Below are 6,772 nucleotides of genomic sequence, written 5' to 3' on the forward strand. Positions count from 1 at the left end.
ACCTTCTGTGCTTCATCCATGTTTACACTCTTTGGAACGGTGCCAGCTGTGTGTGAGGGTGTGTGTTTGCGTATGGTTGGCTGTGTGTGTGTGTGTGTACTGTATTGAATACCAAAATACATGTTCTACTGGCAAAGTGAGGACATTTTCTTAGAAGTGAGGACCTTATAATTGGTCCTCACAACTGTAAAAGCTTCAAAGTTCTTTCTATGAAAGTCCTCACAAAGATAGAAGCGGCAGTGTGTGTTTTATGGGTGTTGTCATCGGAAATTGCAGTTCCTCTGAGTAGTTCAACACTTCTGTCGACACATACGACATTTTGTGGTCAGATTCCTCCAAACACTGATGTTCTAGCTTCACTTCTTTGCATGTATGATAATATGGATTTAATGTTCAACAATCTGCAGTCATCATGTGTCAGCCTCATCTAAACGGGCTAAAGCTCGGACCTCTATGCTAATGCTACCTGTTGTGGCTAAATACCGGAGCCTAGATGCGCCACCTGGTGGCCAATCATGATGGGAGTAATAGTGATGATCAAACTTTTTTTTTCTTTGCTAGTAATAATTCCCCGTTTTAGGAGGAGTAGCTGCCAGTCGAAATAATAAACTCTAATTGGATTCGTCAAATTTCCTGGTTTGTTCTTAAGTAAACGACAGCTACTTCAGACCTGAGCTCATCTGATCTGTAAACGGGCTCCGGGCGTAGAAACGCTCCTCCAACCGGAACAAACGGAAGAGGAAAAGACATCAAAGAGCAGAAAAGACACCAGCTAATTTACCCAAAAGATGCGGTGTGTTTGCAGAAGCTCAGACGCTGCGAATATTCCCTGTTTCAGAGGCAAAACACCCTAAAAGGGTGAAAATAAGGAAACCTTCTTAAAGAACTGCCCCCTTTTAGCAGCTGTTTCTCAAACATAGATGGACTAAAAGCCGCACTTCCAAAAGTCTTTGAGCTTTTTCACCGCCATATTAACGCGAGCGTGCAGGAAATCACGGAGCCGACTCTGAAATCCTCCCTGAGCCGAGCCACAAGGTTCTGTTTTCACAATTTGACGGCGGCGGCTTAGCTGCCGTAAAATGTCAGCCTCCGCTCCCCCTGATAAAGTTTCTGGAGCAGCTGTCGCCCCCGCGAACGCTCGCCCAGCTTCCCAGCTTATCCGGGCCCTGCTGGATCGGGGAGCCGAGGCCCAGACGGATCAGGAGGGCAGCACCTCCAGCCAAAGAGCGGCTGGTTGGAGCTGACACTTGGTTTCCTGTTTCATATTTCCAGCAGCAGCTTCATCCCCTCCGGAGGCGCTGCCGTTTGACGGCGGCTGCAGGTGGGGGGATTAGAAGAGCTCCACGTTTCAGGATTTTCTTTTTTCCAAAAACACCCGGGTCTTAAATCCCAACGCAGTTTCTGCTGATGAAGGTTTAAGACTATAGCGGGATGTTTTCCTGTTCCTCAGAGTTAGCATGTTCACATTAGCTTGAGTGGGGGGCTCCGAATGGCCCCCCAGAGCCCCAGTGGCTGCTGGGATGGATTCCAGCACCTCTCTGACCCAGATTAGCAACGGCTAACACAGATCGGACAGATGGATGACTTAGTTTACAGTATCCGTTATGCTAATATTTACTATTCCCTGCTACACACACTCAGCTCAGGTGTAAGAGCAGGTTGCTGTCACACACACACACACACACTTTCCAAAGCAACCTGCTTTTGCACCTACTGTAAAAGTGGGCAGCGCTCAGTGCCGCTCCTGCGAGGTACGAAATAATGATGGCACAATATGTGTGCTGCAGCTCCGGGGGGCATATGTTGAGTCAGATGGCTGAGTGTGATCACCTGTGCAGCCAGAGGGGTCAGATCACCTGTGCAGCCAGAGGGGTCAGATCACCTGTGCAGCCAGAGGGGTCAGCGGTCCGTCTGGAGCGGCTAATGACAAACCTGCCCCGCTCCGAAGGACCGCTAACGCTGGGTCTCCTCTGAGCTGCACGTCCGGGCGGTCTGAATCTGTTTTGATCTTTCGGCGGATCCTCTGAGCCAATAGTGTGAAGTGGGGGGGGTGCGCCAGCCCGCCAGGGTCGGGGGCGGGGCCGGTGGAGTCACCTTGCCGACAGCTCTCTGCATCACGCTGTAATGAAGGCTGGGGGAAACTTTTGGCTGGAGGTGTTTGTGTGTAATCACGTTAGATTCCCGGGGAGGCGGAGGCTGGTGGGGGGGCCGGGGGGTGGGTCGCTTCTGACTTCTCCAGCAGATGTTAGAAAATGGCGCCGACGCTGCCGACCGTGTCTGCAGGTGGTGGCGCTCCGAGAACCTTTGACAGTAACGAACGCTGAGGCCCGTTTGGAGGCATTTCGCAGCCGTCATGTTAGCCGCATCCGGAGGAGGCCCATTATTTGGATGCGGCTGGTGCCCCCCCCCCAACACCCCCGGTGCCACCTCACCATGGCTGATGTGGTCTCTCCATCCTGGTGTTTGCTCATGGTTGAGGAGGCCCTCGCCGCCACGCCTGTGCCAGACGAATCATAAACCTTCACCATATGCCGGCGCAATTTACTGATGGGCCCAAGCTGTTTCAGTTGGTGTAAAATCTGGGGATTATGGAGGCTTTGGTGAACGGGGGGGGGGGGGTTAAAGGTGGCGGGCGAGGTGAGCTCCCATTGGTCCACGGCTCAGGTAGCTGAATTGGCTCAACCTGTGGGTAGAAACAAACAGAACAAACATGTTTTCATCCCCGGTGTTGTGTTGCCAATCAAAGTAGCCGTCAACAACAAAGCAGAAAAGTCTTCGGAGAATTAAGGATGTTGTTATTCTGCCTGAAACGGAGAGAATTACGCAGGAGCCGATCACCGGTGTTGTTGTCGTCGGTGCTGAAGCTCAGATAAAGCTTCTTTACTACAGGTGAGCAGTTCCTCCACTCCCATCCCTCTGGATCCTAAAACAGCATTTAAATCTTGAAATCACAGTCACAAATACCCGCATTTACTTCAAAGCATCAAAGAACACCAATTAATATGTAATTAAGGTGATTCCGATGCCATGTTGGTTAGGGTGATAATATCATGGGGTTTAATGCTCCCAGATGTGCAGATATGTTAACGAATAAAGAGGTAATAATAAAAACGCACATCTGTAACACGCTCCCCTTGTTTATTTGTGGGAAACGGCCAAAACGAAATACTGATATTTTCAGTAAACAGCGGCTCACATTTGTTTTGCTGCCAAAGGTCAAAAACAAACTAGCAAAGAGGCTTAATTCACTTCAGGTTTTGATTAACATGAATTTTCAGATTAGGGCACACTACTGACGGGATTAGGGATTATGGCGGCAGCGTCTGAGCGGCGTGCACAGGAAGAGCCTCCCAGGTCGACTTCCTGTCCAACTTTACTTTCCAAAGGTCAGCTCGTCCTAAACTGTTGACGTATTTTAATATCAACGGTCGGTATCGTCCCTTAAAGTAATCGCATTAGCGTTTGAGCGACAGCCACGAGAGGCCGCGCTAACTACCATAACTCACGCTAACACCGTGTAGCGGCGATTACCGCGCACCTTTTAATTGAGTGGGTTCTGAGAAGCTCTAACTTGCAAGTTTTTACGAGTGCGGGGGTCTTTTAACGGCTCGGCCGCGGTCGTTTTCATTTGGTTGAATGCTGGCGATCAATCTGATGGATGACCTCATCAATCCCTTAACCAGGACAGTACCGGCGGCCGCGGAGCCCGCATGGAGGAGACGGCCGTGAATCCTCTCTTTATGGATCACATTTGAACTAAAACTTGATTAGCGCGCTATTGCGCCGCACTCGGTGTTCATTAAGATGAGGTGTTACTGTCAGCGTTACTCAGTTTATGACAATAAATTTCCCATTTGCATAAAAATTAGCTGAAAGGTTTGAATGGAGAGAAATAGCAGCCTGGTCTTTTGTTCACCAGCGTATCCTTCCACCTATCTAGTCCCACAAAGGTTCCTGGAGGGGCTCCTCCTCCGACCCGCCCCACGACCTTTGTTTTGGCTTCATCGGCCGTGTGTTCAAACAGTCGCAGGGTGAATCATATTTGTTCCATCCTATTAATGGTTCAGATTATCCTCATGATCCTCCTGTTTTGGAGCCGAGCAGATTACTGGGGAACAGTTCACAATAAATATTAAAAACTGATTTTGTTCTTGGCTTTTCGACTGAAAATACAGATCTAAAGTGCATCACATGAGAAAACAAAGCCTCTGAAATGGGAAGACTGCTAGCTTAGCATACCTGCCTGTACCTGTTATCTAAAGACAACTAGGATCCTACAGTAGAGCTATAACAGCTAAAGGTGGGCTAAAATATGCTAACCAGGCTTCTGTTAGCTCATCTGAATTCACCAGGTGTCTTTAGACACTTCACAGGGACCTTGAAGAATGCTTGAGTAGGACCAGGAGACCCTTTTGATGATCACTGTCTGGTTCAGGAGTGGAGAAAGCTACCATCTTACCACCAGGTGACCTCAGCCACGAGCCACCGCTCCCTCACCGCTAAGCTAAGTGACGTTTGCCAGCTCCGCTTTTAGTAAACTACCGTTTGATGAACCTCTGACTGGAACCAGGCAGCGTAAAAGAAGGAATGAACAGGAAGTACTGAAGCACATTAAAGGTAAAACACTTTAATACCAAAGCACGACACCACTTGAAGACCCCTCACACATAAAAAAGGCGCCATTTTCCTGCCCATTTTACTACCTCTTGAGACAAGAAGTGTCCCGATTGGTTTGGAATCATGACAACTACAACCGCAGTGTCGTCTCTAAAAGGATTTCAGGGTCTTGACCACATTATGAAGCCGCTTGCCCCAAGAGACCCTTGAGCCTGAGCCCAGATCAGCTCTGATCTAATAACAATATTTGACATTGAAAACGCATATGTATTTTTTATTTGGAGGATATGTCCAACATAATCCCGCCAGTTTGATTTGTCTGGAGAAGCTTTAATCTCTAATAGCGTGACCAAACATTGTTGATCCCCGAACGGACTCCAGACGATCGATGTCTGGCCACTGATGTCATGGCGGCGAAGTGAAATTCTGTTGTACACCTTTACTTTTTAATACTAATATTTAATATGTACCTAAAAGCCGTGAAGCTGAGAGGATTCTTCAGTCTTTGAGGCCGTGGACGTTAATCCGAACCTCGCTAACAGTTAGCGCAGCGTGGCGTTAATGAAGATTGGAGAGCGACACGTAAAGTTCTGGCGTAAACCCGTCCTTCATCCCTGGCAATTTTACTGGCATCAGCACCTGATTCTGTAGGGATGAAGTCAGGAACTGGACCAGGATCAAGAAGACTTAATCTAATAATGGAGCCTGATCCTGATCCAGGTCCCGTCCCTGCTTTGATCATAGTAAAAAGAGCCTAAAGTTGGTTTGATAACAAAGCCGGTCCCGCTGCTCCGAACCCACTTGTGCGTTTCCTCCACCTCCATCATGTATGTTTCATCACCCCGTCCCGGCGGCCCGGGCGAAGTCACTGCTGAGCGGCGCTCCTCGGAGGCCCGGGCCCAACAGATGTTCGGAATGTCAGATGAGTGGATCTTGGGCCTTTGCATATGCTGCGCAATCAAGAGCCGGGGTGATTTATTCATACCGGTGAATAATGTAAACACGCCTTTTTAGCGAGAGGGGTCCGTTTCCGAGTGTGCGCCACTCACGGCAAACCGATGTTCGTGTCACGGGGAATCTGGATCACGGCTCCCCGAGCCGACGACTTTAGAGGCTTTCTAACAAGACCTTCTCCAGCCGGGGGTCCAGATCCAGACACAACCGGGATGTTTCCAGGGGACAGCTAAAAGTGATGGACGTGAACACGCTCGCTCGCCACGCCGCCCCCACCCCCCGCTGTGACGGTGAATTAGATATCTAAAATGGCCGGTTTGATCGTAATGACAGGCCTCTGTAGGAATCGTTTCGTCTGCCCACATTACTTTGGAAGATCTGATTAACGAAGCGCAGCGTCCTTCACGTCTCCGCTCTTTCTCTCGTTCCCACACCGATCAGCTGACATTTACTTAAGTTTGGGCTAATGTATTAATTCCAAAGATAATTATTCAATATACTTTTGTCACTGTTGATATAGCTCAGCGTCGCCGCTCTGAGGGCCTCGATATGCCTTTGCCAGATGGGAAAACGGCCCCTGAGATCTTTCTTTGAGGAATGCCATATGTAACGGTAGTATGGAGGGATAACCAGACGTGACATATTTCAGCGTTGCTATGCTACAGGTGAGTCTGTCAATCCTGCTGCGAGAGGGAAACGTGCACCAATGCGATGGTGCCATCCCCTAAACCAGCATTAACCTGCAAATTCCACCATTTTGTCATTAGCATCTTGTTCAGCCCTCCTATCTGCGTCCCGCACTAGCTTACAAGCCGTTCCAGTGGCACGCTAAGTCCCTGATGGACGCGAGACGTGAGCGGTCGTGACAAAACATCAATAACTGACAGGCCGAGGACGAGAGCGGGACGGATCTCTGAAAGCGCGGCGAGGAGACATCGCTAATTAACATACAGTGGCAAGTCGACGGGGAACGTCGCCGTCCGTCACTCAACACTTGGAAGTCCTGGCTTGATTCCTGCCAAAGTTACTGACAAACATTCAGCCGCAACAGTCGTTCAACCTCTCCGCTCAACTGTGGAATGTTGGCCAGATAGTTTGATCTGGAATGGAACCAACCACCTTTGTAGCAGCTCCACCTGAGCCGCAACCCATAGGGTAGAAAAGTCAGACGCCAGGTTCCTTTTAGGGGTATTTGGAGAAG

This window comes from Takifugu rubripes, chromosome 21, assembly GCF_901000725.2.
Source record: "Takifugu rubripes chromosome 21, fTakRub1.2, whole genome shotgun sequence".
NCBI classification, from domain to species: domain Eukaryota; kingdom Metazoa; phylum Chordata; class Actinopteri; order Tetraodontiformes; family Tetraodontidae; genus Takifugu; species Takifugu rubripes.